General features: G+C 37.1%; 1 long non-coding RNA gene across 1 annotated transcript; it reads right to left on the bottom strand.

The window, feature by feature from the left end:
• Positions 1-3286: 3286 nt before the first annotated feature.
• On the bottom strand, positions 3287-12176 carry LOC141369467 (uncharacterized). The gene is made up of 2 exons (XR_012373184.1): positions 11770-12176; positions 3287-4351 (listed from the first exon to the last, which is right to left on the bottom strand). It is a non-coding gene; the product is annotated as an uncharacterized lncRNA (long non-coding RNA).
• Positions 12177-13504: the final 1328 nt, after the last annotated feature.

Below are 13504 nucleotides of genomic sequence, written 5' to 3'. Positions count from 1 at the left end.
TTCAAAATGGCCGACACCCAAAATGGCCGACCGAAAACCGTTTGGTATCGTTTGACTCGGCATGCCTCAAGGAATCTAACAAGACCACCTTTATGATTTTAGACTCAAGTTTGAAGTAGTTATAAGCGAAAATAGGCATTTTTCGAATCTCGTGACCACTAGGTGGCGCTGTGACGAAACGTTGCAGGCACCCTCAGATCATGACTGTAATGACATATACCAAGTTTCGTGTCGATACAATAAAGTTTTGCGAAGATACGGCCTCACGTCCATTTTGGCGTGCTCGCCGCCATTTATGTTGTCAATTTATACAAGAACGCATTGGTCTATCAAAAAGCTTTTGATAACTTTTTGTCTGGGGTGTCTCTAGATGCTACATACCAAAGGACATGCAAATCGGACGGACGCTCTAGGAGGAGTTCGAAAAAGTAGGTTTTACGGAAAATTCAAAATGGCAGAAAGATTTGCATGACACAAATGACATCAACGTGTGCAATTGAATCATCATAAGCAAAGGATTCAGAGGAAACAGGAATTTAGTTTCTAGGACTCACGGGTCAGAAGTTATGAGCATGAACAAAAGTGGATTTTTGGACTGTTGGTGGCGCTAGAGGGTTTGAATCAGACACACCAATGTTGCTATAGTAACTTCTGAGACTGTCCTCTACATGTGTGCCAAATTTCATAACTTTCCTATGTACGGTTCTATGGGCTGCCATTGACTTCAATGGCGGAAGAACTAGGATGAATAATAATAAGAAAACTAACAGATACAATAGGTGTCTACGCCACTTCGTGGCTTGACCCCTAATAAGGATTATGGCATTTCCTCATCATTGTGTGACATCTGCAGTCCTATACCGGCCCGAGACCTTGACAGTGGTCAAGTGAAAAGATCTACAACCCATGTGTACTGTACAAGCAGCCAGCAACATATTACTCTCAAGCAGCGTGTTTAGTCCACTGTAGTGGCCGGTCCTTTCAAAAGCAACGCTGCTTGACAGAATGCAAGGATTCAAGGCAGAAATGTCAAGATTTCTTATTGTCCTTTAATACAGTCACACCCCAACAGCTAACAAAAACACGCCCACCCAAAAAAAGAGTTTGAGGTAGGGGGACTAACACGCCGCAGCTGCACTTGATGCTGTATTGAAACACCATTGTCCTCTTGGCAGCTAGGACCAGCATCAATGTCAACATCCTAGAAGAGCAAATAAATCACAGACACCAGCACTGCAAGCCACAGCACTACCACACAGCATCATCTACAATCTTCATCTTAATACTATAAAAGAAATGATTCTAAAATAAGCCCACAGGTGCTTTTATTCTAAAACATGTGGCAGTAAAATGATTTGTTTTGCAGCAAATGTAGATGTTTGGTAATGTAAAAGATTGCTGTACAATTTATATATCAAAAGCATGCTAAATGTAGACTGATGCGCAGTCAGAAAAAAAGACAGTATGAGATTGTAAACAACTGTCTTAAAGGGACAGTTCACCCAAAAATGAAAATTCTGTCATCATTTACTCACTCTCGTGTTGTTACGGACCCGCATGTGTTTCTTTGTTCTGATAAACACGAAGGAAGATATTTTGAGAAATGTTTGAATCCAAACCGTTCATAGACCCCATTCACTCTCATAGTAGGGAAAAGGAATACTATCCAAGTGAATGGGGTCCACGAATGGTTTGGTTACAAATATTTCTCAAAATATTTTCCTTCGTGTTTATCAGAACAACGAAATTTATACAGGTTTGTAACAACATGAGGGTGAGTAAATGTTGACAGAATTTTCATTTTTGGGTGAACTATCCCTTTAAAGTAGAACATACAAACCAAAGTTAAATTAAAGAAACATTATGGGCCCTATTTTAACGATCTAAGCTCATTGTCTAAAGTGCACAGCGCAACGTCTAAATGGGCGTGTCCGAATCTACTTTTGCTAATTTTATGACGGGAAAAATGATTTGTGCGCCGAGCGCATGGTGGAAAAGGGTTGGTCCTATTTTTTTAATGAGTAATGTGAGTATTTGGGGGGGTAACGTGCAATAAACCAATGAGAGTCTCAGCTCTCATCCCCTTTAAAAGCCTGTTGCGCTGGCACTATGTCTAATCCTTATTTAGATGACGGACTTTGTAAACTGAAAAACTAAGCGGAGGAAGAAGATCCCCAGTTTAAGATTAATGTTAAATAATTGTGTTGTTTTTCACTTGTATTGAAATCACTTGTATTGTTATTTTTTAATTAAAATCTTTAAAACCAATATTCTTTTAGTCATGGAAGTAAAAAAGCAGGCTTTTAATTGGTTTAAATGTATGGCTATCCAATATCATCAAAAATAATTTACAATATGTAAGAAAAGGTTTGTACTGTAAAAATACTTTATTTGTAACAAACAGGATATAAAGAATTTACAAACGTCTCTCCACACGTTTCAGCACTTGGACAGCGTCACAAGTTTTTTAAAGCATTACTTTAAAACATTAAAAATGTTTCTCATCTCACCATATTCACAGGTACAGAGTCATCATATACAATAAATCCGTGAGGTAGCATTTAAAAAAAAAAAAAACATTTAAAAACAGATGCATTTGTTTAAAGCAAAGCATTTATTTACTTACCAGGCTACAGGTGAAGCAGCTCTTTGCGCCTTCTAACATCTCATAATTCGTCCTCATTTATGTCTAAGAGACTCAATAATAATCTTTTACATTCAATTAATTAATCTTTCATATTTAAAAACGTTTTTGTGCTGCTGCGCATTCATGTATGTGATAAGCAAACCCGCGTTGTCGTCCCGTTTATAGGCGCATATTACTAATGTGCTCTTTAAATAACAAAAAACATATTGTGCCATTGACTTTAGACTTTAGACCAGGTTTTTATTGGTCAATGGCGTAGTCTATTTTAGTTGCCTCAAAATAGCAACGTGCCAACAATGCGCCTGAACACACCTCGTTTTCAGACCAGAACGCCCATGGGCGCGAAAGGGGGCACAAATGCATTTGCTATTTAAACAACGTGGCGCTAAACGTGAAAATGCTAATTGCGCAGGATGGAAACTAGCAAAAGACACTTGCATTGCGCCGGGTGTAAGATAAAGCCCTAAAAGGTTTAGAAAGACTAGTAAAGTTTAGGTATTCTTTAAAGCATGATGTATGCATTCTTACTGTATATTATGTAAAATGTAAAAATGTCTCTTTTTGATATGTGCAGTACGCTTGACAAGGACTGAAATGGTAGAGTGATGTTAAAGGTTTAAGGCCACAGATGTTCCCATATTGATTTTAGTGGTTTCAATTTATTTTCAACATGAACAACTTACATTTCAATCGACCACATAACATTGAATCGGGTAAACTTTGAAGAGACTGTTTTCTGGTTTGTGAAAGTTTGACATTTGCTCTGAATTAGAGAGAGCCCTTAATGGACCTCGACTGACAAGCTTTCACAACACAACAATCAAACAGCCAGAATGAATACAAACAAACAATGAGTAAGCTGCAGCAACTTCTCACATGTCCTGGGAATGATGTTACTAGATTTTCCACAAGTGATAGAAAGGACAGTTTTTGTGCAATCTTACTGGTCTAAAATCTTGCTTCGCATAATTTCGTATTGTGTCATCATAATTTTTGTTGAAATAATTCCTAACCATAACCCTAACATGACACATCTAGTTATTACACTGTTGTGAATATTCAACACTATTAGTTTACCAGAAATGGCTTTATGCTAAATGATTACATATGAAGTCATCACATCAGTAATGTACAATTATTGATACTAACATCTACTTCTAAATGACTTATCCCATCCACAACACCATACAGTAGCATTGGGGTAGCAACTTTAGCATTTGAAAGCACCACACACATTTTTTCACACATAAACCTAGTATATAACACAATGCCTATTTCAACTGATGGTTTGTTCATTATTGCCAAATGCCATTGCCAAATGTCACCGGAGTAATGTTATGTAATCTAGTCGGAGCTCAGTAGGAACAGTTCTCTCACCTCATTCAGCTCTCCTGATGATGAACTTAGTAATGAGATAATTGCAATGTTTCATGCCAAAAGAAACAGAAGAGAACTGTGTGCGTAGTGTGACTGTAATCTTCTAGAGCCTATTGAGAGATGGTAAATGAAAACCCAAACAGCACAACCACCATAATCAGATATGACACCAATTACAGTGCACAAAGATGTAAATTCCTCCTGTCCTTGGAGAGCGCTAGATTTCCACAGGCGATTGGGGAGTTTATCCAGGCTGTCTGCAACTTGTAATGAGCACCAGCTGGTCACCATGTCACCATCATCCAAACGGTTGAAGAGCAAAAAACCCTGTCAACAAATACACGATGGTCATCTCTTTCAAAAGACTTGGATGAAACTAAATGAGATTAAGGATTTGAGCGATTTACATAACTCATACATAAATATATAAGATTGTATGAAATATAACCTTTAGCTTGCTTCTGCTGAGTACAGTCAATTAAAAAGAACCAAAAACACTCTTCAAAAAGGATCTTTTTAGCAGCTTCAAATAAACAAAGACGTTCAAACAGGTAAGTCCCATTAGACTCACTCAAAACCATGTGAATTTCACCACTAAAACATTTTTGTGCCTAATGCACTTCTTTATACCTTCACAACTGGCCCGTAGTGGACCATGAAGAAAAGCAGCTGAACCAACAAAGGAAAAGACTTACAAAAAGCAAGATGCTGCTCGGTATAGGAGGAAATCAATTTGTGATGACCACGGCAAACATCCCCTGTGTGTTTTCAGCACTTATTCCTAAACCACAAGTTCTTAGCTGAGCGTTCACAAAGCTTTTGCAACTTTTACTAAGGAATGGGTAAAAACCTAAGCTAAGAGAAAAGGTGGGGTTGACCTTGTTGCTATCGCGATTACTATTAAAGGCAGGGGGCATGCTTTTTAAAAAAAAAACATTTTGGATAAAGGAGTCAGGCCTAGTATCAAAACACACTTGTGGCCAATCAGCAGTAAGGGGAGGGTCTACTAAACAGCATCATTGCCTGCGTTGCGTATGTGTGGGGCAGGTCAATCAAAAGAAGGTCTATTGGGGTAGGAGCGTGTTTGTTTAGGTGATTTCAAATATCAACATTGGCTTTTAGAGATCATGCACCACGGCTTTAACTATGAACACAGGAATTGGCTGATAGGGCATGGGTCTCTGTGAGTAATTTAATCATAGCTATAGTGTACAGTAGAATGAGAAATCATGAGGTATCATAATAAAAAAAGAGGCTACACTCAAAAATGGCCGGGTTATTAAAACCCATGTTGGGTAAATATTGGACAGAACACATGCTGGGTTAAAAATGACCCAATGTTGGAATTTTGTTATGCAACCATGGTTTATGGGTTAAGCATTCACATAATTTGTCTAGTAAATGTACTTATGTCACTGTAGTTAGCTTGTATGGAACAAAGCATTCACATAACTCGTCTGGGTAATATACTAATGCTGCAATAGCTAGCCTGTCTGAAACCGAGCAGATATTTTCTCCTAGGGGGTTTTTCAACCGCAGGGAGTCAGCCGACTTTGGCTTAACTTAGCACCCTCTTCTATACGTTACATTATTAATACCCTCGCTTGTAAAGTTTATTCATAGCCACTGTATTTTGCTACTTCTGTTGTCTGTCAATTTTTCTGTGTTTTCCCCTGCTCCTATTAATGTAAAGCTGCGTTAAAACAATTGCCAATTGTGAAAGTGCTATATAAATAAAATTGAATTGAAAATTGAAAGTATTAATAACCCAGTAGTTCGGTTACAACAACCCAGCATTGGGTCAATTTTAACCCAGAGATGTGTTCTGTTCAATATTTACCAAGCATGGGTTAAAAATACAACCCATCCTCACCCCATGTCTTCAATATTTGACGACACTTGACCATTCGTCAATATGTGACGGGGAGGGTATACCTTTCGCGTCATTTTTTGACGAACTGGGGACTTCAATACTATTACGTCCGTTGCATTCTCTTTCCTATTTTCTTACAATTTTCGCGTCGGTTTAGGGTTAGATTTACATAATGACATCCCTACCCAAACCTAACTCTAACCCCAACGCCAGGTGACAACTGTTTAATTTCGCGTACACTGTTTAATTTTGCGTAATCTAACCCTAAACCGACGCGAAAATGGTAAGAAAATAGGAAAGAGAATGCAACGGACGTAATAGTATTGAAGTCCCCAGTTCGTCAAAAAATGACGCGAAAGGTATACCCTCCCCGTCACATATTGACGAATGGTCAAGTGTCGTCAAATATTGACGACATGGGGTGAGGATGTGTTGTAAAAATAACCCAGCCATTTTTAGAGTGTATGTTTTAATTAAACAAATAACTGTTCATTTTATTTACAACCTCTTACATATACTGTATCTGCATTTCATAAACAATTGTCGGATATGGCTACACACTTAAAAATGTGCTACAGGAGGTTGTTCACAATCATTTTTAGTTTCCCAAAGAAACATTCAGTCAAAGGTTATCTAAAGAATCATCCCTTTCTTATACTTTATAGTACATTTTTTCCACACTACAGATAACCTTTTGTAAAACAGAAAGGTTCTTCATATGGTAAAGGTTCTTTTTGGAATTATAGAACCAAAATTTGTCCATTTATAGTATTGCGTAGCTCCTTTTATTTTTAAGAGTGTATATTGCAGACCTTTAATGAACATACTAAAATAAACCTAAATGATAGTAAGACATGCACACATAGAACAAAATCGGATATAAGAACATCTGTTACTTCTTGCTTGACTTATATACATGAAAAGAAGGCAAGAGTCATTTAGTATTGTTTGCGATTTGGTCTGACTAAGGAGTCCTCCTCCTGACTCCCCTATAACTTCTCACAGATTTATTAGCTAGTTTTAGCAACACCCTTTGGGGTGGTTTCCCGGACAGGGTTTAGATGAATCCAGGTCTAGGTTATATTATGACATTTAAGTAGTTTTAATAAACAAACCTTACAAAAAACAACACAGGTCTGCATCCTGAGACAAAACAATGGCACTGATATATGTTAGGATATGTCAGGGCAAGATGTTTTTTTTTTTTAAAGAGCACCTATTGTCCGATTCACGATTTTGTCAGTGTGTATTAGTACATGTTAACAATATCCAAAATGTTCATACTCCAAAGTAAACAATGATGCAAGTTATCGTCTCCAACATAAATATCTTTTCTTGGACTACAACAAACACACAGATTGTAGGCAACAGTTCACTTCCTGGGATTGGTGATGTAGTAAAAATTGACATTATCATAATTCCTCCTGCTTCTGACTCACAGCCTGTAAATTAACTCCTGTTTTGTGAGTGAATCTTTCAAACACGGTAAGGAGCGTCACATTTCCGGCTTGCATCAGAGGTCAGGGACCAATCAGCCAATCAGGGACACAGCACATTTCAACTGTGCCTTTCAGGAAGAGAGTGAAATTTATGAATTAGAGCAAAAAAATCCTAAAATTAGGCCTGACACGCCCCTTTATTTTTAAGAGTTGCTCCTAAGTCAGCAAGTTAGGAGCTACTTTTAGCCTAAAGATGTTTCGTGAATACAAGCCCATGCACATCAATTTAAAGAGCAATTTATTGATTAATAAATTTAACACAATCCAAAGAATAACATTACAAAACACATCCTCGCATGCATATGACATCATATGGCCGTCATCCCTGATTATTTGTTTTCACTTTTGTTGTATTTACCACCAACAAGATATGAAATCTCTAACATGTGCTGTGTGTGGGCAGTCACATGGAAAAGGAATATGAGCTATTAAATCTTTCAGTAACTGGGCACAACCTGTCCAACAGACTGGCAGCCACTCACTATTAGTCAGCCATGGTGAGTGGGTTGAACACTTTCATGCCACTATGAGAGAAAGAGAGACCGGAAAGATGACATTCACACTCCAGCCCTGTCTCTTAGAAACACATTCGCCTACCATGTCCCTCACAAAACTTCTGTCCGGGTCTTCTTAATGATTAGGAAATGATCAGAAAGGGTTTAGTTACAAACAGAAAGATGCAGTGAACAAGCGTGCATGCCTCTGTAATAAACAGCTCGTGTGTTGTAATCAGCATTTTGCATTCTGGTCTGTGGATGTAATTGTTGTTTAACGGAGATGAGAAGCAGTGACCCTTTCCAAGACAAACAAGCTCCTGTTCACATTTGTGAGCTTTGCCTTGGGCGATGTGCTAACACTGCCAACCTGCCTGCAACAGCATCTCCTCATACACTCCCAATGGTGGCTGGCCAAGTACCAATCATTAAAAGATCATCATATAGCTCTTTCAGTCAAGCAGCGTTCATGAATGCATACATGTCATGTTCTCAATATTCACTATGAATCACTATAGTCACCTTTTACCCCAATGCCCATCTGATATGGCACTTTTAAACCATTCTGCATTAACCTTTATATACAGTACTTTTGCATTTATGCATTTATGCAAAGTGAATTAAGCTGTGTCCACACTGCCAGGGACTAGCAAAGACAAAGCAACAACAAAGCAACGCAATCTCATTCATTTCAATGGAAGCTTGGCAGTCCTGGCAATAGGAGCGACAGTGACCGTTTGCGAGAGTGGGCATGTCCAGCTACGTAACAAAGTTCAATTTTATGCAAATAACGAGTTCATGTGAGCAATATTAATAGTATATAGACCTAGCATACACATAATATACATATAAAACACCCGCATACACTGCTAATTTAATTAAATCAAATTAAATCAGTTTACTACTTTGTTTATTAATAATTTTCTACTTGCAATGAAAGTTAATGGAAAATAATTACTGTGGCATGACAATAATCACCTTTTAAAAGTTTTTGTAAGTTTGTAAGCTCAAATGTGAATGGATGCCATTTCCTACACACTGTAAAAAGTAAAAAGTTGGATTAACTTAAAAAAATTAGGACTGTCAAAAGATTAATCGCGATTAATCACATACAAAATACAAGTTTGCATAATATGTGTGTGTGTGTGTGTGTATTGTGTGTATATATTATGTATATATAAATACACAAATACATATTATTTATTTATGTTTTTTTTATTTATAATATAAAATATTTTAATATATATATATATAAATATACATGTAAATGTTTCTTAAATACAAACATTAACTTGTGGGTATTTTATATATAAAATGCAACATGATCTCACAAAGTTCCGTGGGATAGTCACGGAATTTTTTGCTCATTTTTCCGTGACATTCTCACGGATCTCCGCATATTTCCGTGGCCCTGCCACAGACTTTCTTTTCCCTGGCATTCTCACGGATTGGTTACTCAACTGCTTTTTCCTATTTTCAAACCATTGTCACTTCGGTTTAGGGTTAGATTTGGTGCTTGCGTTACTTTGTCACTGTAAGTATTGGTTTATACAATTTTTTCTGATGTATTCTTTTATATTTTCTAAACTTTAATCAATTGTCACCTGGCATTGGGGTTAGAGTTGGGTTTGGGTAGGGATGTCATTTTTTGTAAATCTAACCCTAAACTGAAGCGACAATGGTAAGAAAATAGGAAAAAACAGTTGAGTAACCAATCCGTGAGAATGCCACGGAAAAGAAAGTCCGTGGCAGGGCCACGGAAATATGCGAAGATCCGTGAGAATGTCACGGAAAAATTAGCAAAAAATTCCGTGACTATGCCACGGAAATTCGTGAGATCAGGTTGATAAAATAATTACACACAGTGCACACACATAAATTATGCAAAAAACATGTATTTTGCATGTGATTAATCGCGATTAATCTTTTGACAGCCCTAAAAAAATACTTTAAAGGTGCAATGTGTAAATTTTAGCGGCATCCAGTGGTGAGGTGGTGAATTACAACCAACGGCTCAGTCCACTGCTCACCCATCGCTTTTGAAAAGCATTGAGAAGCTGTGGTAGAAAAACATGTAGTTGACGGAGACAACTTAGTAAAAAAAGTTTGTCCGTTAAGGGCTTCTGTAGAAACATGGCGGCACAAAATGGCAACCTCCACGTAAGGGGACCCTCTGTGTAGATAAAAACGTCTCATTCTAAGATAATAAAAACATAACGGTTCGGGATAATATAGTTTTGTATATTATTTTACATTTCTGTCAAAAGATCCTTCTAAAATTTACACATGGCACCTTTGATTGGTAACGAAAAACTGCATTTTTTCAACTTAAACTTTTCACTTTAAGTGAAAAACTTAAGTTCCAAAAGCTTCAATTTGGTGTTACCAATTTAAGTAATTTTTTTTATTAGATCCAACTTTCACTTTTTACAGTGCAGCACTTGGAAATATTTATTACTATATATAATTTCCTCTTTTTTCTACCAGATTTACAATACATATCTCTCCCTCACATTCAATCACATATACAACTAAAAGTCCTCAGTCATCTAGTTCTCACAGTACAACACAGTCGTTATGAAAAAACTCGGTGTTCTTTGCCGTCTCTGTAGGACAAAGCTTCATTTGTAATGCACAAGGCAACTGGGACACAGTGGTGGCCAGAGGTTTGACCCAGTGACTTTTGGTAAGAGGTATTAAGGGAGCCCAGCTGTTCATTGTGAGATCATTTATCTGATGATGCTGATGTTCTGCATAAAAAAGCCCTCCTACTATATTTGTCAATAGTGGGGGGGGGGCTGATGCTTAGACTTTGATCCATAAACAACCATGTGAGGAGAGCGCACACACAATGGTCAGAATAATGGTCACATTAACAAAGCTTTGATGCATTATCTGTACCTATTCAATAAAAGGATCATATCCACACAGTACCGTAACCTATCAAAATGTTTCTCTCTAGCACACACAATTTTGGTAATCATGGCTTGTAACTAATGTATCTTCTCTTTACATTTCATTAGTCATAGAAAACAGCACCAATATGCCTATGGAATCTGAAAACTGTATTTTTTAGCTCATAAGTGGCATGCTTTAAAAGTGTTGCATAGGCTATACAAAATTTGTCTGAGAATGACTTGAAACGATCCCACGCTGCTGAAGGGTACATTATTGCAATCGTATTGGTGCAATAATTATAAATTTTGTATTACTCCGCAATGATGGCACACTTTACAAGCGCCCTGACAGGAACTTATTACGACGACTTGTGAAATTGTGCATAAATATCTGATTTACACTGCCATCTACAGGAGCAGAGCTCGAGGGGTTGGCCAAAACACTTACAGGTGTGCTGTGGGAAGAAACTTCACAGTTTTTAATCATAATCTGAATAAAGACTCAACCATATCGCCTTAAAGAAAACTAATTGTAGGATAACACAGTGAGCAAAATTCCCGCGCTTTCTCTGCTAAGGTGGAGTTGCGTCAGAACCATGGACAGCGACCGTTAGTATTCAATGCGAGGCTTTACCAGGTCAAACCCTATGGAGAGGACTGAAGACTAAAATATAAGAAAGTTGAGTTTTTTTCTCAAAAATCATCTTTTTGTAGTGCTTTAAATCATAACAGGTTTATTTTAACACATCGTCTGTATTTCTGACAAACCTATTTGTTAGCAAACGCACTGTATACGACAATTTTAACACAAACATTTTACCATTTTCAAGTTTTCCTCAGCATGAGATATCATTGCATTCTCAGCTGATGAAACATTAAGCCTGTACACGCTTTGACAAAAGGATTCAGATGAACAGCACAATATTATTGTAAATCATATTCTGACAATTAAAAAATAAAGTAAAAAAATGCCAAAACCTACCGTTTAAGCTTTTCGTTCAGAGAGAATGATGTTGGTCTTCGTGTAATAGGATATGTGTGGTCCTTTAAATCCTTTATTTGGAAAAAATACAGCCGAAAATCCAAACCTGCACGACTTTGACACGCGTAACGTTGATTCACGAGGTGATGAGGTAACGGAGAAGCGGACGGAGGTTTTGTCACGAATCCCACTCGAATCCCGCGAAACAACAGCGAGGGCGAATTCACATCCTCACGGCGAGTCTGTGGAGACGTTGACAAAGTCTCAGTTTAAACATTTGGCGCTACGTTTCCTCTCCAAACTTTCAGTCTCCTTCAGTCTTGTTTTTCCCGGCGGAACACGCAGTGCAGATATCACAGCTCGCATCTGGCGTTTGTGTCACAAATGGATTTCTGTTGTCCGAAAAAAAGTAGTCTTCGTAGTCTGTAGAGAAATTAAACTATGCCTTGAGTTAGCTATAAAGGCTTTTGCACTTCATACCAGCGACCGTGAAACGCGGCATGTTTTTCTCCTTCAGTTGAGCTCCTGGAGAACCGCAGAAAGCGCTGCGTAGGTGAGGCAGTGACGCAGATGAGCTTTAATACAGCTGCGATAATGCTTTTTAATGGATACTATATTACTAAGATTATACGTTTAAGGCCTTGCCGAGTGCATTATAACCCTTTACCTAAAATTGACTTCTAATGGAGAGTGGATAAGTGCATTGACAAATAAACAATTAAAAGAAAGAAAGAAAACTATATATATATATATATATATATATATATATATATATATATATATATATATATATCCTAGTTATAGTTATAGTTATAGTTATATATAGTTATATGACAGATGTCAAAGTTCTCTCTACACCAATTACAATTAATTTTCAATATGTGGGAAAAAGTCACAGGCTAAAAGGTATCTTATGCATTTCAATCAAAAACCCCATTAGAAAGGTTAACTGTGGCATTGATGCATAAATGCACGTGTAACCTGGAGTTCCTCTAATCAATAGTGTAATTGAGATTGATAATAAGATATTGGCTGCTCTGAACAAATGATCCTACAGTATATTACATGTTCAATGACTGAATGACTAAGTCTTTGTAATAGAATTGTTTCTCAATTCCAAAAACGCAAAAAGCGGACTTGCGTTCTCGTGGAGGCACCCTTGCACTGTAAAAAATAGCTTTAATTTATGCAGCTGGTTGCCAGTAGCTTATTGTTGATTTAAATTTATGTTCTTTACTGGCAACAGTTTGTTCAAAGTTAAATGAACATTAAACATTTACAAGTCTTTATCTTTACAGAATAAAACTATAAAATAGCAGCCTCATGCAATTCATTCTGGAAGCCAAAAATCCTCATTAACCTTTTTTCATTTTTTTCCTTCAGATTTAGTTTCTCTGAATGCTTTGCATGAGGATGTTTTTTTTTATTCTGTAAAGATAAAAGGTAAAGGTGAATAACATAAATTTAAATCTACAGTAAGTTACTGGCAACCAGCTCCCAGTAATAGCCTACACTGTAAAAGAATTCTGTAGAAATTTGCAGCTGGGTTGCCGGTAACTTACCGTAGATTTAAATTTATGTTATTACTGGCAACATTTTGTCCAAAGTTAAATGAACATTAAACATTTACAAGTCTTTGTCTTTACAGAATAAAACTAGAAAAACAGCATCAAGCAAAACATTCTGGGAAACAAAATCTGAAGCAAAAAACAGAAAAAGTTTGATGATGATTTCT

This window comes from Misgurnus anguillicaudatus, chromosome 14 (assembly GCF_027580225.2).
Source record: "Misgurnus anguillicaudatus chromosome 14, ASM2758022v2, whole genome shotgun sequence".
Taxonomy (NCBI): Eukaryota; Metazoa; Chordata; class Actinopteri; order Cypriniformes; family Cobitidae; genus Misgurnus; species Misgurnus anguillicaudatus.
This window is presented reverse-complemented; position numbering and strand designations above follow the sequence as displayed.